Below are 25905 nucleotides of genomic sequence, written 5' to 3'. Positions count from 1 at the left end.
TAACAGCAAAGATTTATTTAACATTAGAATTCAAAACGGCGAACTTGACTATTTGAGAGTATTTAAGTAATAATGTTGTTTGATTTCTTTCATAATAGAGTTGTAAAAAGAAAAATAATCTTATCTGTGTAAAGGCTATTAATCTATTTTATTTGTAGGCTTAGTTGTAAGGAGATTTAGCAGCCCTATCGCTTGGAGATAATCTCACGACCAAGCCTAATGGCGTAACTATTCGTACACAAGTAAAATTGTTGCGCGTCTAAATTGCAGAGGTTTATACGAAGCTATAATGAGTGGCGGTAATGGTCCCCTGTGCATCATCGTGTTAAACATTTTGAGCGGTAATGATATTATTAAAGTGCGAGTACATTGGCCGGCGCGGGTCGTGAGTCGTGCGGCTCGCGTTCACAACACATTTGACAGAACACGACACAGCTCGAAATAATATCCAACTCAGTATCCTTAGTACGAGTTTGCTATACGTTGAACGAAAACGAAACGAGAGCGCGTTCGGCACTCTGATTGGCTGGCTCAAATAAACCAACCAATCAGACCGCCAAACGCGTTCTCGTTTCGATTACTTTAAACGTAAAGCAAACTCGTACTAAGGCTACAGAACAACAGATAGCGAGACATCAAAAATTCATGCTACAATAAAATTATTTTTATCGTATATGCAGACATTACTATCATTAAATTCAATGAATATCACATAATCTCATCTGAGATTGTGATACTTCATAAACCGGTGAACCAGTAATTCGTATTTGAAATCACGTTCAACGTTCCAAGAAAACTTTAATCGTATTTCAATTAATCGAGACAGATATTCAATTAGTCTCGCTGACTCTTAATAATGAATGAATAGACAGGTACTATTTTGTTTAATCGCAGCCTAAAATATAACGGTCTTAGTATTACGTCACTGATCAAAAGATTTCTGTAATTAGAAGCTTAATACAAATTACTCTAGCAACATTGCATTAGAGCGGGAAAATAACAGCATAACGTTTTTAAAATAGGAACACGAAATAACATTTTTAATGTTGGCAATTCATTAAAATGTCTATCGATCACTCAACAAAACTATGTTTACAAACGAAATGAAACTATGCCAAGAAGTAAGAGAGATGAAAATATAAAAACAATTAGCTTTTACATCACGTAGGTAATTATGTTGCCAGTTACATAAATAGACAGCCTTTCTTTTTCCACGAGTCCGATTAGGGGTTCAATAGAAAAAAAAAAATCTCCAACTGCGATCGTTAGCATAACAGTCCATATTCGTGCTAATTATGTTTTCCTAGTAACTCCATACGTGTTTTTTGCACGGTACATCATTATTTAAACCGCAAATATTTAATTGAGAATCTCATATGGTTAAATATTTACCTGTTTATTCATTATAAGTAAGTATTAGCAATCGAATTCTTTCGTTATTTAATTAGTGAAGAATTTGGATGTTATCGAACATGTTGTTTGCCAATTTCAATGACAAAGCTGTTGCTAGCTAAATGATAAATTGCAGCTGTCATTTGAAATCTCCTATTGTTGACACAGAGCTATCTGCTTGCCCCAGCGAGCCCGAAATTTTAGAACACAGATGATTTTTAAATTCAAAAATAGAAACCTGCTTTTTTTAAATTTAAATGTCACGAGATTACTCAATCCACGGATTATAGCACATTTTATATGCCAGTGTCAATTTTACATAAAATAGTAACAGGTTTCACATAGTTAATGATAAAAAAATAATTAATAGAACAGAAAATAATAAAACTGATTTTGAGAACATACTAATGATTCGAATGGCCATAATATTTATAATTAGTTATCAAAGAAATCTCAATAAGACGTTATAGTCAGTGACTGCTACTAAATTAAGTAATAATTTGTAATAGTTATTTTAACTGCTTTTATTTGCTTAATCTTTTTTATTTGTTCCGAGAATGAGTTGTTTTATTTCATCCTATTTTTTGTTTGGAACATAATAATTAGCCTCTATTGTTGGTTTAAGTTACTAGAAATGGATACTTAATAACGCTCTCTAATTACCTACATCAAACTAAAACAAACATAATAGGAGAAAAAAATAGATGTTAAATAAATAAACTTGTAAAAATTACAAATAAGTATCCAACTAAATTACTCAATATTGTATCTACTAATTAAAACAGGAAAAGCTGCGAACTCCAGTACCATGTGCAAAGATAACCTATCAGAAGGAAATATGTACTATAAAATATAAATACTACCATACACACTCCATACTACGAGTACTTCACCAAAGAGTATTTGTTCTTATCACGTTATCGCGCCGTTATTTACTCAACGTACTTGGAACATAAAAAAATAAACTGTACCGAGTGACACGGCACAGATTATAAAATGAATGATGAGCTACGCAAACAACACCTACAGATTATCACTGCACATTGAAAACTATTCACATGACGTTTATTCAAAAATCGAATATGAGAAGTAATAAATTATACCCATCCCTTTCTTTTCATACACTTTTGAAGAAATATAAAAGAGAAAGCGCTATATTGAGATTGCGCGCCCAGCCTATTTCTTTTTCTAAAGGTACGTAGGTAAATTGATTCAGATGGATTGAATCCGTCACCTTTTAAGCTGACACTTATAATAAGTCAGGTATTCAGAGAACCCAAATAAAAACCACGCTTAAAAACCTCAAAAATATCGCCTTAATGTCAGATATTAGTGAACTCGTAATCCTTTTATTTATAACGCTCATATTTTTACTGAAAAATAACTGTCAACCTCTGTTTAAATTACGAATGGTAATGTTCTACGAGGTAATATTGAAATGTAATATTTCATTCAATGGCACTATGGTACCCATTAGCCATAAGGTCGCAATTCCACTATATTTATCATAGAATATAATGATGCTGCCAATCTGTCAAAATACTTGACTTGTCTTTATTTATACGTCAGACGTATGGATCGTTTAATAGTACTATTACATTTTCATACAAACTTGACATTTCTAAGAATAAAAGTCTCACATTAGTCTTTTTAAATCACCAGCAGAATAGTTCTCAATAGAAATAACAGTGTAGCCTTGCGAGGTAATGAGTATAATATTACAGTTAGAAATAAATAAAGAGAGAAAAAATAAAGCAAGTAATTACTTTATGACAAGTGAATAGGTTTATAAATCATTGCTTCATCGACTCCCACATTATAGTACGCGTAACAGTATCTAGAAGCTGCGCGACACCACTAATGTTCCATTGTGATTCGAAAGATATTTATGAACGATAACATCAGTTAATACCGAGCCCATACGATTTATAATCGAATCCATTAACTAGTAATTGATTAAAACACTCATAAAACTTGATATCTATCGAGTTGGAATTTTCAATTGATTATTCAAATATTTTATTTTATAAATCGTAGACTGATTCGGGGCTCGCCTTGGCCTCACACAAATCTTTGCTGTTTTTTTGCTCGAATCGATTAGATCACTCGAGCTGAACTCGAATGGCTCTTAATCAAGTCTCTGTAGAATACACGAAGCGAATTACTCGACTTAGGGCACGTAGTTGTGCAGAGGTTATCTTAAATTTAATTCGTTCTACCAGCAAACAAGAAAAACGTTTCGAACTACAATTTCCCAGGAGAAACAATTTTCATACTCAGACAGTATTAAGACCGCTACACACGTAGATAGTAGGTAGGTACCTAACTACAACTTGACAAGTTGTACGCTCATTTTGTCCTAGCTTTATAATCTTGAGTATTTTAGATGTTTAAACTAAACCCTAAGTCTCGATTTGACATAATATGCCTGAAATATACACCTGAGAAGCGTGTAGTTCACGAACAACCACACAATGAACAATCAGCTTCCTTTTTCATACCTACATCCTTTTGTCTTAGTCATTTCTCTGCAAATATTAACATTCCGCAAATACATACCTATCTTAGCAGTTCGAATGCGCATTCAGTTTAAAAATGTAATCGAAGATATTTCTTTAACGTTAATTAAGTAAAATGAGTGAGAGATAAATAATATTTCGAATGTGATTCCATGGAAACCGATTTCATGAATAACTTGTGTAATTTGAGAGACATTCCCAGCCGCCATTGCATTCACAATGAATACCCGATTGTATTACGTAGTTCAGTTCCACAGTTCCACTCTACCATTGCTGGAACGGAATATTTCCGTTTGCAAAACGAATTTTGATGAATTCGCTTGCGGTAACCGACAATCAAACTATTTGTAATACACGTCATGCTTACTGTAATGCTAATATCTTTTTATTATTTTTTATGCGTATTCGGTTATTTTTATTACTGTCTTGCGACAGTAGACTGGTAAGTAACTAGCACACGTTGGCTGGGTAAGTACGAATATGAATGTGAATGCAGCATGAAAATATTGCTTACTCACGTTCTTATTTCAAAAGTGGTAACAAAAAAAAAGTTTCTACCTAATTTAGGAGAGTTGTTTTGGTGATTCAAATATGGAATTTAAAATTTATATTACCTACCAATTTGTTGGTTTTGTAAGAAAATATTCAAGTCTTTAAGCTCATGAGTGATTATGTAGTTAGATTATTTTCCTGTTGTGTGTACATAAGTACCTATTTGTCATTATCCGTAGATATTTATGGTTTGAATTCATATTTAATCGATACTTATTAAAGGATAATAAAGATAAAAGGAATTTATAATTAATTAATGTATACGTTAACATTATAATTTTATTTGCAGATGGGAACTAATAAAAATGCGCATAGTAAAAAAAATACTACGTCGCACACGTGTTTTTTTATGTATTTCTTCACAAGAAGTATAATGTATGTAATTGTATACTAACTACGACTATCTAGGGTAAACTAAAGCTATTTTTAATTCAATAATAACCACTGTTATAGCGAAATTAATAAAATACATGACTAAAGAACATTTATAACATTCACTAGTATACCTGTTACAAATCTGAGTACCTATTTTAAATATTTACTAATAACAGTATTAGAATAACAGTTACTTTAGTTAGTGTGAACGCAGCCCTATTATGATCAACTCTACGACTATTGTTCGTTATTCTCATCGTATTTTAATTTTATTTATGGTTTCACGTCATACATTTTTCATATTTTATATCTTCAATACAATATGAATTATTATGTAGTGTTTTCTGTATTGTAGTATAGGAATATGCTCATATTTTCTAAAGTCATACAAATAGGATCATTTGTAAATAATAAATTAGGTATTACATTTATCATTATTCGAATATTGGCCAAAAATGTTTACAAAGATAACTCAAAGACGGCCTACTCAAAATAAATAAGCTCGCGTATAATGTAAGTACCTATCATAAAATATTTAACTGCATTCTTATACCCAAGTCTTTCAGGACTGCGCCTATAAAATCTGAGTCATCAAAACTCTGTTTCCATTATTGACTTATCATTGAGACGATAACAATCAACAAATTAAGTAATTACGTTATCTTTGAACAAGTTTTAGACACAATCAAAGATTCCGACAGCGAAAAGAAACGTAACAATTTGTAACCGAGAACAAATTACGAAACCATAGATTAAAAAGTTAAAATTGAAAAACAATTTAGGCGCCTATTTTGTCTGTGGTACTTTTCCGTTTCAATAAGACGTACTGCCAACTGGCCCTTTCACGTCGGCATACACTAAACCATAATGGGCTCCGACCCTCCTTGATGTCTCAAAAATAAACAAAAGGGTCCGCTGTTGACGTTCTGGCGACGAAGTTTTTATAAGTAAGCTTTTTATGTACAAGTTTTATTAGCTTCTGGGTTTAAAACACCTACGGTAGGCGTTGTCAAATATTTGTATTGTCATGTATCCATTTATATGGATGTGACGTCTTAATTTTAATGTTGAGCTGATGATGAATGGGAATTAAAAGGCGAAGACATACCTAAGTGTATGTCTGGTACTCAAAAGACTGTTTCACAAATGGTTCCATTAAAAAAAATGTTGCACTTTGACACTGACAGCGCCTTTGTTCTGAAGTGGTTGTAAAGAATTCCGTTATTCAAGTGTAGGTAGGCACGGTACAATATAGTAGGTATTTACAGTGAGAACATAACCACTTACATACTATTTTACTACTGACGTGTCCGACTGTACGTCAAAAACGCATTAAAAGGTCGTCATTTCGTCATTTTTAGCTAGGTAAAAAGATAAACCGAAAAACAATCCAGATTGTTTCTTTTTTGCACACGTACCAATGCATTTACATTACACACAGATACCTACTACATACTTATTTAATCCGCATGTGATCCGCACTAATTATCTCGATAAGTTGCTCTAGTTATTTGTGTCAATTCAGTAAATCGGTTTAAAGCTAAAATATCCAATTAGCTTCGAGGAGTTTAATTAGGATTTCTCGACCTCGTTGTACTAGCCTGTAAGAACTGGCCATTGTAGCTTAGTAAAAGAATAAAAAATGTCTTTTATAAGAAAAGAAAAACCTTAACTTCGTTTTGTAGAATTACATACTCGATTAGATTAGTGTAATCTAAAATGGTAAATGGATAATTACTTATCCTACATACCTACGTACCTACTTAAGTGAGGATAATTAGGTTAAGTGTAGCTTAGCACCATGTACGCACCTTTATCCTACCTACCTAGGTAATTTATAATTTGCCAGAAGTTTACAAGTTAAAAACTCATTTAGGGCGTGTAATAAGGTGTGCCCCGAGTGTGAACGGTCTCCGAGCTTTACCGCCGAGTGCGAAAATAGGTTACATCTAGGACTCAACGGCAGCACAGATTATAAACTTGGTAACTGAATATCGCTGTTTACTTTAGACGATAACAAGCAGGATGTCGCGATAGATATCTTAACCTTATGTGTTGGTAGTTAATGCCGATAAACGGTAAAGGAAGACATATATTACCGGACTGTAAGTACCTACTAAATGATCAACGATGACACGTCAAGACCTCCCTGCCTGTGACAGTACATTAGTTACTTATATCTAGCTATAAATAGATACTCTAAACCAAATAAGAATAAAGCTGTTATTTACCAAGCGTTTAAAAGATTAATTAATGAATAATTTGTCATTATCTACCTACGTTATCTACACAACTATGCAACAGATACGCTGTGCAAATAAAACAAGTAATTATTACAATTACATTAACTTTCCAACAAATAAACTAATTAAACATAAATAGTTTAAGACATGCATGCGAGTTATCGCAGTTGTTAACTGAACAAATAAAGATGTCATAGTGTATATCTCACCGTTCCCGAGTTGGTCTATCGATGACTCTTGATGGCAATCCAAAAGAGACACAATCCATTCAGCACTGTGATGCACTATAGTTACACTAACACTACGCTAGGTACCGGCACGATCTCAATGCACTATCACTAGACACGCTGGCATCCCGGTGGCAATCCTCGCTAGCTGGCGGCCTCCGAGCTCGACACACCTACGGAGAGACAAAGGAAGCTATCAGCACACTGCACACCAAAACATCAATTTTGTAGGCACCCGATACACGGAATGGAGTATAAGCGACGCTATCGTGCGACGACAAACAGACGGGCGTCGTAACCGCACGCCACACGAATACTGACTTGGGCAGGCAGCGGCGACCGCGCGCTCGACTGCGGAATTCAACTCGTAAAGTACAACGCGCGGCTACAATCATTTCACACTCCACTAAGTGGAAGAGTAAAGTGTAAAATCACACGCAAATACTAACACGTATATTTACACCCTTAACGATGACAACATTCTCCAAGTTTAATCTGTTTAAAACACTATGTTTCACCGCCACATTCCGTGCTATCGAACCAAAGGCATTGAAATTGAAGTGCGAGGAACGCGCTCGTAAAGTTTCCTTATAAAGAATGTGATGAACCGGGCGTCACTCGCACCGCACCGTATTCACAAAACTAAAGTTAGAAAGAGAAATATGAAACCGTGCAATGCAACGTGGCTCGGGGCGCGAGGGGCGAAGGGGCGCCGTTGGAATACCGCTTCCAAAATATTACAAAAACATTTATGCATGAAGGGATAACAAAATACCGGCGCTATTATGCCGCTCTGATTTATACATACCTACTGTATTATAATGATGGATCACGTCGACCGCTGACGGCCTTAATGGACAAATTATTGAACACCATGTAATGAGACCGCGTGCTCGTTCACGGGCGCGCGGTAGGTGGTGATAAAACATTTTTTCCTGTGTGTGCGTTCGAGAAAACATGTGAGATAATAAAAAGTTATGTTTAAACGTTGGAATCGTAAAGTTTATTTGTGTAATACATTCTTTAAACAAACGGATAATTACAAAGCGTTTTATGGCGAGTTACAGCGTTCGTTGGAACGAATAATTTATTTCAATGATTGCCTCTAAATAATCAAAATTTAGATGGCCACGCTGTCGTTACGGTTTTCCACGAAATTCGTTTGTGGCTTTACCGAATTAAATGCGTCAATGCCTAAGGCCACTTGTCTTGTAAATACACGGAGTACAGTTACGTAATAGAACGGAATATTGAAATTAGTATAATTACAGGTTTCTACAAAAACTCAAATTCATTTCTATATCTTTACAAATTTCAGAAGTTTGAATACGGTAACCCCCCGTTTAATGTCACAAAAGACTACACCAAGTTGAGACATATAAAAGAAAAATACAACGAAGCATATTTTACGACAAAAACAATCTTTAAAGTACAATTCAGCGTAATAAGTCGAAAAAGTCTCTGTAAGACAGAGGGCTCTTTAAAATAAATTATCCTGCCGTAGACGAGTGCTTTTGTGTCGCAATAGAAGTTACTGACAACAAAGAGACCTCTGAAGCGGAAGAAATTTAATCAGAGCATCTGGAACTTAAATTATGAATGGGCTTCGTCTATCTTCAAACTAAACATACGACAAACTAACAGATTAGATAACTTTCCATAAAACCCCGTGAGAGTTGAGAAACAGATTTATTTGGATACGTGTACCTCAGATATCAACATTCACATTGAAGCCTTTGATAAAATACAGATTTTAACTGGGTATTCGAGAGCAAGAAATATTTTCCAATATAACCGAAGTAGTGATGCGGTTCGGATTGTAGAGGCGCAGATATTTCTCATATTCTTTTGTTAGGATCTCTCCAGTCGGCTCTTTGTTGTTTGAGTTATAGGAAGACTTACTGAATAAGAAAAACTGAAGCATTATTCAAAAGTCGCTCTCACAAACTGGAATACTTTGAGATTCTTAACTATGAAACTTTGAACCAGTATGAAATACGATAGATGGAGATTGCGAAGATAAATTTATTTGTTAACTTATTATCAAATTGTTATTTCGTGTTGAATAGCTTGGTTTTGACTTTAACAGACGTGACACTGCATTCACATTATTAGAAAGAGCAAAATTGAGCAATAGTGACAAAAAACCCGTGGCACAATTTGCTCTGAAATATAATTTGACGCATAAAATTTCATTAACATCGTCTATAGAACTACTAACTATATTATATCTAACGAATATTACTGAAAAGAAGCAAGTACCCAACCAAGCGAGCAATTCAATAGCCGAAACGTCTATTGACATTGTAATCTTAACTCGGCGAGACAGGGAGCGTTGGGAACGACACGCTAGCAGCTGGCTTTCCGAGAACCAACCTTATAGCGGACGGATGAAGCCGAGCTTTCACAGCTCCGGTCGCCAACAATACACACAATAGAACGTAAGAGATACCGGAAACTATAATCGATATGGGCTTACTTTTAAATGCGGGTTTGTCACATCCTTTACTTCACTTAAACCTGTCCACACAGCACTAACGCAATCGTTATTATCAATTTCTATTCCAATACCTCCGTTTTGATTGGTTACGGCTAATCTCGGATTGGGCGATTCGAATTTATTTCGCGATTTGTAATACTTTAGGCATTATTTCTACCTCGGCATAACCGGATTACCAAGTTTTTGTTTCGCTTGTGTGATTGTTAAAATCTATATCGAGTTTTATTCATACAAGACGTACATTGTTAATCAGTGGAGCGACAGCAATTTGTAGCCGATAACCACAACTGCAACGCGACACCCGTACACTCGGCCAGCCCACTCACTCCAAAGTGATTGATGGTTTTTTTTTTTTTTTTTTTTTTTTTTTTTTTTTTTTTTTTTTCAGGGGGAAAATCATCCAATGACTTCTCCCGCCTTGGGTGAGGCGGGAGGGAGTGTCAGACTCTTACTGACTAAAAACCACCCCGTTCCTTCTCCTGCTTTGAGCCGGGCCCCGGTAACCTCTTATGTTGTCCGCAGCTCCGGATTGGGCATCAGCCCTACTGGGCCCCATCTGGTAGTCTGGCTCTCTGAGGCGCGCGCGGAACGCGACGCGCCGTACGCACGGCTCTAGTTCTGGTCGGACGGCGAGCTACCCTTGCTCGTCGTCCGCAGATCCGCACTTACGGTGACCAGAGACCGTCACGCGAACCCCGACGCTCGGAGTGTCTTCTGCGGCGGCTGGGGGGTGAGGAGGATTGTTCCCTCACGCGCTCCGCCTCCTCCTTAGCTAGCATGACTGCTTCGCAGAAGGAGGAGACGGCGTCCCATTCCCCCTCGCTCCGCACCATGGCCTGAACCAGGGCCGGACGCGAGAGGTCACCGTCGCCGATCACATCCCTAAGGACACGGCGATGCTCAGCCCATGCAGGGCACACCGCTACTGTATGTTCCACCGTGTCCTCCGGGTGATCCTCGCAATGACGACACCCGGGCGTTTCCTCCCGCCGAATCCGAAACAGGTACCTACCGAAACTTCCGTGTCCGGTAAGCACCTGCGTCAGGCGGTAGGTGAGGACGCCATGACGCCTCTCTAGCCACTCCTCAAAGAGGGGACTTACCGCTGCAATAACAGCGAGCCCAGCCCTCGGTTGCGACAGTCGCTGCTTCCATTCCGCCATGAGATCGCGCCGGAGCTCATCCCGCCACGCACTAATCTGACGCGGCAGTGGGGTTTCGCCCCGGCGATGCGCCTCCGCACGTAGGCTGTATACGTGCGCGAGCACTTTCGCCTCCAGATCCCACGGCGGTGATCCCGCAAGGAGGTTAGCCGCCTCCCCGGAGATCGTGCGGTACCCACGGATCATCCGAATGGCCATGACCCTCTGGGATGAAACCAGCGCCCGAGCTGGTCGTCGCCTTAGATGTGGCGCCCACACCGGGGCCCCATAGAGGGCCATGGACCGCACGATCCCCGCGTATAACCTCCGGCAGGAGGCGTTTGGTCCCCCGAGGTTGGGTAGGAGCCGCTTTAGGGCAGCCCCCGTCCGTTCCAACTTGGGAGCCAAACGTCGGAAATGTTCCTCAAATTTCCACCGACTGTCGAGGACGAGTCCCAGGTACTTCATCGTCACCTCGATGCCGATGGAAACCCCTCCTGCCATGATCTGGAACTCACCCGGAGGTGGCGCATTCCCGCGGCCATAAAAACACATGGCCTCGGACTTATGAAGCGCCACCTCGAGTCCCAGCTGCCGGATCCTTTCAACGACTATCGCAACCGCTCTCATCATCAGGTCGGCCGCCGCCTGGTGTGACCTCCCGTGTGCTAGTACCAGCGTATCGTCAGCGTAGCAAACCACGCTGACGCCGTTCGGGAGGTCAGTGCGCAGCACCCAGTCGTAGCCAATGTTCCACAGGAGCGGTCCCAGGACCGATCCCTGTGGAACACCGCGCGACATCTCTCGCCGGTTCCACTCACCTCGGTGACCGGGGTAGATGACGGATCTATCCGTCAGATAAGCCTCGACTATACGACGGAGATAGGCAGGCACCCGATGATACCGTAGTGCCTCCAAAATGCAGCTCCAGGGCAGAGAGTTGAAGGCGTTGGCGATGTCCAAAGACACCGCCACGACGACCTTACCCCTGGACACTGCAGACCCCGTCGTAAGGTCTCTCACGCGCATGATGGCGTCCACCGTAGAGCGCCCTTTGCGGAAGCCGAACTGGCCGTCCGCGAGGTCCGGCCCTGTTCCCGTCAGGTGCGCGACGAGGCGGTTTGAAATTATTCTTTCAAACAGTTTTCCCACCTCGTCGAGTAGCACGATGGGCCGGTACGCGGACGGAGAGTCCGCAGGGCGCCCTGGCTTCTTCACAAGGACCAGTTTACCCGCCTTCCATGATAGCGGGAACTGGCCCCTCTCCAAACATGCGCTGAAGAGACCAATTAGTCGAGGCCTGAGAGTCTCCGAAGCCAGGACCCACGCCTTGCCAGGCAATCCGTCGGGTCCCGGGGCGGTGTTCTTGGCGCCCATCCGGCGCACCGCCACTCTCAGCTCTGCCTCGGTCACTTCTGGTGCTGTGTCGTCGTCGTCGTCGCTGTGGCCCGCATCGGGCACCGCAGGGAGCGGAGTCATACACGGAGGGATGTAGCCCCTCCGTGATTGGGGGAACAAGGTGGTGACCACCTCCTCTACAACCTCTGGCCGGAGACTCTGTGTCAGCGGGGGAGCCTGTGTGCGGAGCTTGTCGCGCACCATTAGGTAGGGGCGTCCCCACGGGTCTCTGTCCAGAGTCTCCAGCATCTCCTGGCGGGCCTGGTTTTTGGCCCGCCGGATTTCCGTTTTTAGGGCGTCTTTCGCCGCCTTGTACCCCTCATATAACTCCGCCTCTCTAGCTTCCGCGTCCGGTGGACGGATACGAAGCCTGCGGTGCCTAGTGTACTGGCGTCGCGCAGCAACACACGCATTGCGCAGAGCAGCCAGCTCTTGCGACCACCAGTACATCTGGCGCTTCCGCTGTCCTGGACGGACCCGGGGCATCGCCACGTCACAAATTCTGGACATGGCGTCCTGGAGCCACCGCGCCTCCTCGTTGATGTCGGCAGGCCTGTCTGGTGGTATCACCCAGGCCTGCACGATGGCGGCTTCCAGAAATAGCTCCCGGTCCAGCTGCCTCAGCGCCCAACGCGGGCCACATGGGGCCTGTCTGACTGGTGGGTCCGCGGACTCGGCGGAAACATCGAACCGGATGTACCGGTGATCGGAATATGTCTCCACCTCCTCCATGACACACCAGTCGACGACACGCGGTGACAGAGCAGGGCTCGCGAACGAAATATCCACAACCGATTCACCCTGCATCCGCACACACGTGGGGACAGAACCCCGGTTCAGGACGACTAGGCCTGTCTCCAGAGCCCAGTCTTCCACCATCCTACCCCGCGTGTCAGTGATCCGGGAACCCCAAGCCAAATTCTTGGCATTGAAGTCCCCGAGGACGAGCACGGGGAGGGAACGGAACCCGACGACGACGGCGACCAACTCCCTCAGGGAGTTGTGGAACTCGGCGAGAGTTCGGTTCGGAGAGAAATACACGCCCACCACAGCGATCTCTCCGAACCGTGCTGCGACACAACCCCGGCCTCTCCGAGCACTCTCGAGAGTCGGGGTACCGGCGGCGGCCGACGAGATGATGGTCACCGAGCCGTCTAAGTCCGCAACCCAGTGATCCCTGGGCGGGACGAAATACGGCTCGGAGACTACGGCGACATTGATCGACCACTGCGTCATGCTCTGGAGCAGGAGATCCTGAGCAGCGGCGCAGTGGTTAATGTTCGCCTGGAGGAGGCGGAATGGATTCATTAATGGCAATCCATCACGACCTCCCCCTGGCGGCACTACAGCTGGCGGTGACCGCGGCGGCGGCAGTGGCGACTGCCACGGTGGCGGCGGTGGAAACGACGGGGGTGGCGGAGGGCCTACCCTTCCCCCTGGGTTTGGTAGGCGGGGAACAGGCCTTGCTCCCAACCCGGTGATTGGCCGGCTTGCCGGCCGCCGCACATGCGTCGCAGTGCAGCGGGGCGGTACATGTGCCGGCCTTGTGACCGGGCTGACCGCAGCGGAAGCAGCGGTCGCTGCGGTCAACCTCCGAGGTGCATTTAGCGCTCACGTGGTCGCCTACGTGGCAGCGGTAGCACCTCAGAGGCCGGAGCTCGAGCAGTTTGACCTGCGCCGAGACCCACCCGACAAGGAGCCTTTTGCCCTCCTTAATCTTTTTGGCCGCTGTGACGGGGCAACTCACGACCACCGTGCGCAGCCCCGAGTTGTCCGGACGGATGGTGCCTGCCCTGATCTGGTCAGCAGGGCACCCTCCTGTCCTGGCGACAGCGGCCACCACCTCGTCTTCCGTCACGGAGTCGTCCAGGCCCATTATTCGTAAATCCAAGCACTTGGTGGGCCTGGACACGCGAACCTCGTCCGCACCGAGACACGCCCGAAGCCTTTCGGCTAAGGCGTCAGCGGACGGGCCGCTGGTTGCGCCGGGGACCTCCAATAAACGGGCTCCTGTCGCGGTTGTTTTCATTGCGAACCCGTTAGGGGCCCCAAACTCCGCGGGAGTCACCGCCCCCTTTAATTTGGCGAGGACGTCGCCATATGTCACACCCTTCTTGACCGCATCGGGCTGTAGTGTTATCACTACAGCCGCGGTTTTTGGGGCGAGAAGCAAGGCCGCCGCGCGCTTTTCTTTTCGCTGCTGCTGCCGCCGCTGTTGCTGCGCTTTTTTGCGGCGCTTCTTCGCTTCTTTGGCGACCCTCCTCGCCTCGCCGGCCACTTGCCACTCACTACCACTTAAATCCCTTGTCGGTGGGATAAGCTCGCTTGTGGCTGGGGCAGTCTGCTGAGCCGCTGTGCCCCTCCTCTTTTTTTATTAACTTGTTCCACTGTCCCGTTTGCCATCTGTGCAGCGGGAGCCTGCACAGGTGGAGGCGCTGGGGCTCTCGCTGCGGGAGCCGCACGTGTTTTTGCCCGTGGTTGAGCGCCGTGGCCAGACTGACCCGAAGAGGTCGAGGACCCAGCCGCAACAGCCGCATATGAGCTCGAGGCCGCTAGCGGAGGACGGAGGAACCTACTCTCCAGCACGTCGAAACGCTGCTGGAAAACTGCCATCTCTCTACGCACCAGCCCCAGCAATTCGGTCTCCGTCGAAGCTTGAGGTTGCCTTCCTCGGCAAACGGCGAGGTCAGCCTTGGCGCACCGGAGTTCGGACTCCAGATGCGCATTAGAGGCCGACAAGCGCACCAACTCCCGCCGCATTTCTGCCAGCTCTTGGTGCACTTTAGCCGCCGAAGGCACGCTGCACACCTCAAATATTGCCGCCATAATGCTCGCCTCCACGGACTTTAGTTGTGCAGACTGGCATTTTTTGCCAGCCACCCTGCGCAGCTCCTCTCTGATAGTTTGGCGAAGCGCCACAGAACTCTCTGCCTCGCCCTCCAAACCCGCGACCTCTATTACCTCCATTACGGAGGAGTCCGAGAGGGCGCCACTTTGCAAGGCGCCACTCTCAGCGGCCAGTTGCTCAGCTGGCTCGGACTGTGCAGTGTGTGCCAACCTCTTTCTTTTCCCTCTGCCTCTACCCCGCGCGGTCGTAGGGATTTTAGGAGGGTCTGGAGGCCCCTGCGTGTTGGAGGACGAAGAATGTCCCTGGCCATCCTCCACCCTGGGACGTTTAAAAGCCCCCCTTGTAACACGCTTTGAGCTTCCGCTCACGGCGGATGCAGATGAGTCGGACTCCGCGCCCGACTCCCTCCGACTTGAAGCCCGTGTGTTGGGCCTGCTGGATTCGTCCAGCGCCTCCCCTCGGGCACCAGAGCCACTAGGGCTCTCTAAAACTATTACCGCAGGCGAGCTGAGCTCACCTGCCCTCTCCTCCACTGGTGGTTTGGTTTGGTTGTACCTCAGATATCAACATTCACATTGAAGCCTTTGATAAAATACAGATTTTAACTGGGTATTCGAGAGCAAGAAATATTTTCCAATATAACCGAAGTAGTGATGCGGTTCGGATTGTAGAGGCGCAGATATTTCTCATATTCTTTTGTTAGGATCTCTCCAGTCGGCTCTTTGTTGTTTGAGTTATAGGAAGACTTACTGAATAAGAAAAACTGAAGCATTATTCAAAAGTCGCTCTCACAAACTGGAATACTTTGAGATTCTTAACTATGAAACTTTGAACCAGTATGAAATACGATAGATGGAGATTGCGAAGATAAATTTATTTGTTAACTTATTATCAAATTGTTATTTCGTGTTGAATAGCTTGGTTTTGACTTTACCAGACGTGACACTACATTAGTTACATTATTAGAAAGAGCAAAATTGGGCAATAGTGACAAAACACCCGTGCCGTGGCACAATTTGCTCTGAAATATAATTTGACGCATAAAATTTCATTAACATCGTCTATAGAACTACTAACTATATTATATCTAACGAATATTTCTGAAAAGAAGCAAGTACCCAACCAAGCGAGCAATTCAATAGCCGAAACGTCTATTGACAATGTAATCTTAACTCGGCGAGACAGGGAGCGTTGGGAACGACACGCTAGCAGCTGGCTTTCCGAGAACCAACCTTATAGCGGACGGATGAAGCCGAGCTTTCACAGCTCCGGTCGACAACAATATACACAATAGAACGTAAGAGATACCGGAAACTATAATCGATATGGGCTTACTTTTAAATGCGGGTTTGTCACATCCTTTACTTCACTTAAACCTGTCCACACAGCACTAACGCAATCGTTATTATCAATTTCTATTCCAATACCTCCGTTTTGATTGGTTACGGCTAATCTCGGATTGGGCGATTCGAATTTATTTCGCGATTTGTAATACTTTAGGCATTATTTCTACCTCGGCATAACCGGATTACCAACTTTTTTGTTTCGCTTGTGTGATTGTTAAAATCTATATCAAGTTTTATTCATACAAGTCGTACATTGTTAATCAGTGGAGCGACAGCAATTTGTAGCCGATAACCACAACTGCAACGCGACACCCGTACACTCGGCCAGCCCACTCACTCCAAAGTGATTGATGGTGCGGTGTCAATTTCATGTTATCGCTGGCACCCCGAACCCGCGGCCGCTTCGATGAGATTGTTGCATAAATTTACACGGGAGATAACACTACAACTCTACAAGCCTTAGTTAATAACTTGTACAAACATTGCACCGCCCGCGCTGAGCTGCGAGAATCACTCGCTGTTTCTTCTCCATTCTTTTGTTCTCTGCACAATGTAAAACGTTGAAACTTCATTGAAATATGTCTGTCTTTATATTTCAAAAATAGTACTACATCAATCTGGTGTGTTTAAATCCATTTGCTAATATTTATCTATTGGTTTTTAAATCTTTTTACACATTTCGTATAAGCCATTAGCATCGATGAATCGATATTCATACTCGATAAGATCGGAGCAGAGATAAGTAAGCTACAAGAAATAATCGGAACGCGTGGGATAATCGATTCAATGAACAAAAGCAACAACTCTGATTAGGATCGTGTTTGCGTCTTATTGTATATTTATAACATTGCTCATTTTGCCTTTTATGGGTGCCAATTAAAGTGCCTTTACTTTATTAACGATGAGATTTCTTCTTTAATATAAGTAGATCTTAAAAACAAAAACGAAAGCTTACGCTCGACGCTCGAGTATGAAATGGTTTGCTCTGTAAGTTATTGAATAAACTACTGCGGAATACAAAATGGCATTGGAGTAAAGAAAATTGTAGCACATTTCTAACCGATGTATCAGCAAAGTTTCTACTCAATAGCACAATCCAAGCTCTTCGTATATACCTTCAATACTTTTCTAATAATCTTGGATGCCGTGTACTGAATGTTAGTACAAGACAAGGCAAATAACAAACACATATTTGGCCTACAATTTGAAGACGAAGCCTCGAGTGGTACAATGTTTTCTTCAGTCTCGGCGCAAAACAAATACTAAAACTAAGTAAAAGCTTTGCTGGCTTTAACGTATGGCCTTTGAGTTGTTCGTGTAGAACTTAATCAATATAATCGCTTTCACAATGTTTATTCTCTTTGTTATACAACAAACGTATCATATTTCAATTTAACGTTGCCTCATTTTTGTATGTTATTTTATTGGCAAAGTGATTGCCTCATACCTCATTCATTTAAGGCGTATAAAGTGAAAATCAGACAGTTATGTCTTATTTCGGATATCATAAGGTATACTTGTACAACATTGTATAAAATACAGACTTTACTTAATTGCAATGAAACTTTTAGTAACTAATATATTTGCAACTGGTTTTGTAATATAAGTTTGTGCTAAATAAAAATCAACATCAACAGTGGGCACTTCTGTAAAGTAAATTAACTCAGTGAATGAATGTCACCTGCTCTCTGCTAATGTAGCCCTGGTACCGCTAGTGTTCGTGAGTGCTCGCGTGCACATTGCATGTAAGGCGCTCGTTATTTCATTTATTACCGCGTAAAAAATAACGATGTTTCATACACACATAAACATTCCCCTCTTTTGATTATTTGAAATGACTACGTACGTATCAACCTACACGACTGTTACTCACGTTCATAATCATTTACGCCCGCCTCGAATGGATCCGGCACAACTATTTATGAAAATAACGCTAACGTAGATAATTTGTGTCTCTATTTACGATTCTAGATAAAATGTATGAATATTTTATAAAATTATGATTTAGGTTGAGTAGTATAATACAACTCATGGTATTTTATAAATAGTTACTTAAGTGCCTAATGCCACTAGTATTTAAGCGATCTTGTGGATGTTTCTTAAGATAATCACAGCACAGCTCACTGCCAACAATTTTAATTGTTTAGGTATTTATCTTTGTCGTCACATCAACTTATGACAGTCGTAATCATGTCAACAACGTCCGCTCATGTTAATTTGTTGAAAAAAAATAAACAATTTACTACAAATATGACAGCGGAGACGTAAAAGCTCCCACGCTATTTCGCCCGGAGCCGTCATAAAACGTATTACCTATATCTGAATTCTGTATTCATGTTAGATTACAATATTTCCGACGCGGCGCTATATCGTATAAGTCAACATAGCATCAATGCGGGACTCGATAAAAATCCCTCACCGGTCCCAGTTCCCCCTACTCACTCTTTCGAGTTGTTCGCGGTCGTTCGCTCTCATATTCGCGAACACTTTTGATCTTTCTTTTGATATAATATAAATATTTTTTGCCTCAGAGGCTGAATCCATTTTGAGTGAAATGAAATACGAGAGCGAGTTAGAAGCCCCTTTATCCGAGACGGTCGGTGGTCCCCGCTCGGCAACCGAACTTGAATAATCACGAATTCGCCTCAACTTAATCTCACTTTATTTATGTGAGTGGCTCTTTAGTTTTTATTTATAGCACGTATTTCATTACATAGTTAGGTACCTACGTTGCTCGCTGCGTGGGAAAACGTTACAATTGTTTGTAATTTCGCTCTACATAACAATCAGTTACCGCTGAGCTGTTAAAATAAAAGAGAATTGGTACTCTGCGAACATGTTATTATAAACTGACAACTGTCTGCAATACTACACAGAACATTACGTTTTATTTCCTTTGGCTCGTCTACAAAAGATACGTGTTGTTATTTTAAAAGACTCAAGTTTCAATACTATCTCAGTCTAAATATTGAGAAAGAGGGCGATCGTTTGACAGCGATGTGTACGGCGAGAGTGCACCCACGCGCGTCAAACAGCCACAAACGACATTATTAAGCCAAATCGTTCTCTTCAGTTTTATGCCCGCCTTGTACCCAGCTAATAGATGCGACAGCGGCACACAGATAACACACATAAATATTGTCTATCTCGGCACAGATAAAATAAAATAAGAAACGAGCTCGCGTGTTTGATATACTATAATGGTAACCTTGCTTCTTTTTCTATTTCAATACGATTAGATACGCAGCTTATACAGGATAAATCTTATCTGAGATTATGTTTTACAGACAGTTCATAACAGAGATAATGACATAATTAAACAATAGACAAATAAATAAATAAACGTATTACCGTTTATTTTTCTACATAATAGTTAATATTATTTTTATTATTGCTTCGTAATAATAAAGGTCGTAATTTCATTGCAATCGTTTTATTTGTTATGTTATTGATCGTCCAAACACAGCTGCGTGGTGCGGAGCTGGGGGACCGAAGTCCCAAACCATCAGATTACTGAGACCATTGAATTTTTTGTTACAATCCTACGCTACGGCAGGGGCCTTGGATACGGATAAATAGCAATAGGTTCGCACCTCATCGCAAAGGATGGGTCCGTCCTAATACCTCCATTGGCGAACAGTGGGTAATACATTGACGATACCTTAACTTGACCCTTCTGGGATTACAGGCGATTCAGAGTAATCTTTATACTGTGTGGAAATCAAGGAGCTAATACGGGTATGCCTATTAACCTTAGGCCAGGTTACAAATCCGTAAGTATCTGTAGTAGATAGACAGATACTTACTAAGGACTATAAGTATACATTGTATAGAACCCCGATAGTCCTTAAATATTTAATAATGTATGTTATGTAAGCACTTAATAAATTGGTGATCAATGTAATCAAACAACTAACATTTAATAATCATCAGGTATTAAACAAAGAATTGTTCAGCTCGCAGTATCTTCGAACACTTAATAAGTAGAAAAGGTAAAAGTTACAAGCAATTAGACGAGAGAAGTTGTTCATTGTAAGTCCATCAGCTTGGAACCACAATAAGAGGGCTATAATTCTAGCTGGTTCCATCACAGCACGTACCTCGCCGAACAAAAGCAATTTGTGTCCGCACGAAGTGGCTTTGTACGTGCGTAGCGTCGTAGGTGTTTATTAGTGCCCTCTAGCTATGTTAATACGTACACACACGTAGGCTGGAGTAGTCGCTGCCGCGCTGGCTAGCTGCCGGCAGCCGGCTCACCCCGCGACCCTGGGAGGTCACTCGATATCGCTCCACTGATCACGAATTCCCGCCGACACGTGCTCCCACGACCGAAATGCTCCACCACAATTACAATTTATAACCCAATTATTTACTTGTACAACTTTCTAATCCAAGTTTCGCTTTCGGCGCAACACTGAAATACTTAAGCATTGTTAATTTAACAAGTTTCGCTATGATGTGCCGAGTGCCGCCTCGCAAGTCTAGCTAAGATACCGAAACCATATTTCGATTAAGGCAGTTATGAATACTTGGATAGTTGGAAACAAAGTAACATTGGCGGAAATCCAACGTCATTTACAATTCTGATTTAGTGTACTGCATGAGCAATTTAAAACGTTATTCGAAGTTTTGCGGTAGGCGAACGAATCTCTATTTTATTTAACAACACGAGTAAATAAATGGTGGTTTGTTTGACAACGGTACAAGGTAATAAATGAAGTAGAAGTGAATCACCTCGCGCTGCGTAAAAACGTTTTCTTTAGAATGTTTGTGGAAGTGTCGGTAACATAACTGGCGACGGTCCAAGAACACGCTCATCACAATCACGCAACACGCCGACATCATTTAACGACAAATTTACTGTGTCACACAACTACCCGCCGTGATAGCTGCTCACTATTCTAAATGAGCCAGCGTATGATGTCGTATTTTATATCGTAAATACTTAACGTTCCGCTCCTATTCACCAGTATTAAATAAAAATGCGTGCAGCTATCGCAATCCACCATATTTATCGACATCGTTTAACGACCGATGAAATATCTCAAATAAAAAACAACCGGCGAAGAGTTCCGTCGGTTTTGATAAATATCCTTTCAGCGCTTTTCCATTATTCGGGGAGAGACAAATGTCCCGTTTGGTTTACTCGAGTCGGCATCACGGCATTCCCTCATTAAAATGTCCCCAAGCGAGTGCGGTCCCTCGGTCGCGGGCGATTCGATACGATAATCGATTTTATTGCTGATCGCTATAAAATTTCTCAACGTATTTGTTTTACTTGTGTGACACATTCCACGTCGCGAATCAATCGCTGTACTATTTAAATTCCGAGTTATTCATTACGCATGGCAAAGTGAATAACAGCTCTAATTTGTTGGCAATACGAGCGAGAACTTGTAGAACCAATGTACGATTGTTGTGTAAAGCGGAACCAATCGACATCGAGCGTATTGCAGCCATTCGATTCAAATAGAATTTTGTTTATGTTCAGAAGGTTGTTGATCCTTTTTTTGTAAACTTGTAACATAACTTACTACAATAGTTATTCAATTATCGTTTTTCCTTTTTTGTAGGCTCTTCAAAAATATACTTTAGGCAATTATTGGTAATTGAAATGTTTTGTTGGTCACGATATGATAGGATCGTGATTCGCAAAGATTCCATCTACCCAAATAACAATGATTAGATTACATTTCGCTCCATTAAATTTTTATGAAAATGGACTTCCCACCTCGTACGTACGTATACATGTAAGTGTGAAGTGGTACGTCCCTGTAACCCAGTCCCCTGAGCTTTAATTAATTAAAAGGCCACAAAGGGTGATCTCAAATACAAATTTCCAAATGTATCGTCCGATCAAATTGTGCTAAATCGCCTGCCAGCGTCGTAACGTGTAGGTACCAATTTGCAAACAAGCTATTATAGGGGGCCGCAGTCAAAAGCGCGCCAATAGAATTAAAATACTATTACGGCAATACAAAGTTGATTCAGTGGAGGCGAGCGTGCGGCGCGCGGCGCGGACGGCTCTCGCTCGCTTCGCTCCGCTCACCGCTCGCCTGCTCGTGCTCCTGTAATTTGATTTGGAGTGGAGCGGGGCAGTGCGGGGCGCCGGGATCGATACCGCGCGGGAGGGGTGCGGAGCAGGGTAGGCAGGGGGGGGGACGCAACCACCAGGCGCGTGTTGTTATGGAAACCGTAGCTACCCTCGCGCCTCCAGATTTCGTCGGTTGTACCGGCAAATTAAACAAAGGAGATCACCTACAATATTATTTTCAGGTACACTCCGAATTTTAATGGATCAGATTTACGTGAAAAACTTTTATTAAATTATTTATAGCAAGCATTGCTTTGATATAAATGAGGAGATTAGTAGTTACTTCATTACAGACTTCTATGGCGTCGACTCGTCGTAAAAATGGTAATGGCTGCGTAGAGTATTCAATTTTAATGTCTGAGCAGCTCTTATTAAGTACAAGTGGGTAAGTAACGTACTTAGTACTTACATATTTATGTTAAACACGTAAATGTAAGTTATACGAGAGCTGAGAGCATTGCGGGCCTTTGTTATGTAAGTGCTAATAAACAAGCGGCAGTGACATATGTGCGCTTACTTTGTAAACATAATAAAGCAATATTCTGTGAAATAAATCGTTATTGTCTCTCATTGTAAAGAAGAACCGTTTAGTATTGCTTACGTAACGCGTATTATGTCGCTCTCGAGCGTACTTTTTACGATAACTACGAATACTGCGAATACGATAAAGTTTTTCATAGTGGAATGCTAATATAAACTTCTTTTATTTTATACGAACATGTTTATATTCTAAGTATTGCGAACGTACTTACGTAGTTATCAATTACACATGTAGAATTCTTATGACGTGTTTACTACTAACCTAATTTAACCTATTTTCAGAAGTTCGCATTTATTTAAGTTACCTAAGTACCTGTCTACTTACTATTCTACAGGTAACCTAGTTTTATGTATGTATCTAAGTATAAAGACATGTGATAAAAATACTAATTCGTAAAATTATAATGGCTGGATTATTTGTAGCAAGTTCTTACAACAAACTAATTGTAATTGTTATGTATTAGTATCTAGTATCTAGTCAAATTGCGTATATTATTTGAATACGATGAAACAAAACACGAACATTATTCATTAATTGAAACAAACCTAAGTACCTACTGAACTGTAATTTGTAGGCTTTTGGTATTACATTAGTTAAATATAAACATTTGCGTCATTTGCCTATTTTGTTTTATTAGGATCGCAGATGTAGATAGAGATACCTACATTTATTATTTATCAGCACAAAATAAAACTACGATTGAGGCATATTTTAGTTCCAACTTATTAAATACGTCAGTAATAAATAAAACGAGGATACATTTATAAATAAACCGGCCGTTGTAGGCTCACGATACAATTCAATAGGCCCATTTAGATCGCCTAGACCAGGAGATAAGCAGACATGAAAGGGCGGGCGATGATGCTAATACAGTGCACTTAACCTGGCCCGCGGCACCTTGCGGCCGCGTCCAGCTAAACTGGTTTCAACGTCGACGTCGACCTTCGTGCCGTCTCGCTCTACGCATTTATGCTGCCTTGGTACCGCCGATCGCCGTGCTTGATTGATTTTGATTCGATTTTATTACAATTCGATCGGAAACTTACCGCTACGTATTAAAAGGTTGGCTCGCCGATAAATTTTGAAAGATTGATCGAATGAGATAAATGTTTTGAGTTATATTGAGACGTGTAAGTAAATAATGAGCTAAAATAATTTATCTTAGGTGTAAGTACTGAGTACCTGAGTTAATTAGCTATGTGTACCCAGATGACCTAGTGAATACATAAATGATTACGTACATATAAATAAATTATTACTTCATTAACGAACTTAACGTGAACACAGGCAATTCCAAGAACTTTCTAATTTGCAAAATGTTAAACGTTAATTATTTATTAAGGTACTTGCTTAAATTAGTACCTACTCAAATCGAACATAAATGTTAGATTAGATAACAAAACAATTCACTATTTCAGACCCAAGTTTCGAGTCTTTATTTAACACTAAGAGCTTTATTTTTATCGTTAAAAGAGCAAAAGTTTTAGTTCCAACAACGATGAGTTTAGTTTGCAAAGCGTAAAACGCTCCGTTGAGAGTTAATCGAACTGAAATGACAATCAATTTGTATTCACGATAAGCAAGCGTGTTATCGCTGTAATCTATGGACAAGCCCTTGTATTGGTATTCCTTTACTGTTACTTATACTGCAGTCTGTGGCCCTGGTTACTTGTATTCTATCTACACGTTCTATGGAATACATTACATTATTAATAGTTATTTATTACTTACCTACTTATCTAGATGTTTTTTGTGAGAGATGTGTAATATTGCCCATATTACATTTTGTAATTTGCCGAGGCCGGCACACATAAGGCAACTCGACGATTAAATTTATCCACGGCCGTGATCATTAAGCTTTCGAACATGGAAATGGCATGGCAATTCATGGCATGCTAATGAAAGAGGCGTCTCTCTCGAAATGGTGGGGTTATCCGTAAATCGCGACAGTATAATCGCGTGAAGACTATAATTGGCTTTAATCAAGTGAGATGGCGTGCACCGCAGGCCGCAGCCCTGTTCAATCTGCTCATATCGGTCGGTGTTCGACGTTCGACCAGTGCTAAATTGTCGAGCACTGTATCATTAGATAATTACCCAAGTACCTACTACCTATTAATAATGTGATGTGAGCTTTTCTTTACGTAATTTTATTTTGTGTTTATATTGTATACTAAAGTAGGTTCTTACTCAAACAAAGTACAAAGTCGTAGGCAAAATATTCTTTATGTGACATTACTCAACGGATTTTAGAGAATGAAAAACGGCCATTAATAAATAACGACCGCTGTTGTTGGCCCGAAAGTTAACTGTTGACGGAGATGACAAATCTCTGAATACTTGATAAGTTTCGTACAAAAGAATAACCGTTGTACGGAACTTTATGAAAATGTAAGAATACTAAGAATTCGCGTGAAGCCGGGGTAATTGCTCGTTGCGTCATACGGCGCGCGGTAATGTCGCTAAGAAATTTCTCTGGGGAAATGGGAAAACAAATGAGAGAGCTCTTATCTACGCATTACCGGCGTGTTCAGTGATTTACGATCCGGCTACCTACTCCACACATGCGAGCCTCACTCCGACTTACATTATACCGGTTTTACCGAGCGAAAAGACATAACCTGGTTGAGAAACAGACGTGAATTGAGTGTTAAACATGCCAGTTGAGACGTTGCATAAATGGTTAAACATAAACAAGACTGCCAGTTGATCGGTTGTCATACAAAAT

General features: G+C 41.9%; 1 protein-coding gene across 1 annotated transcript in view; it reads right to left on the bottom strand.

Moving 5' to 3' along the window:
• The window catches only part of LOC118266081 (zinc finger protein 608), a 110148-nt gene that overhangs the window by 79376 nt on the left and 4867 nt on the right, over positions 1–25905 (bottom strand). The window contains exon 2 of the mRNA XM_035579435.2: positions 7291–7481. The gene's annotated coding sequence lies outside the window, so the exon portion shown is untranslated. The remainder of the gene's footprint in view (positions 1–7290; positions 7482–25905) is intronic.

Source organism: Spodoptera frugiperda, chromosome 7 (assembly GCF_023101765.2).
Source record: "Spodoptera frugiperda isolate SF20-4 chromosome 7, AGI-APGP_CSIRO_Sfru_2.0, whole genome shotgun sequence".
Lineage (NCBI taxonomy): Eukaryota > Metazoa > Arthropoda > Insecta > Lepidoptera > Noctuidae > Spodoptera > Spodoptera frugiperda.
The sequence above is the reverse complement of the archived record's forward strand: the minus strand, read 5'-3'. Positions and strand labels throughout refer to the sequence as shown.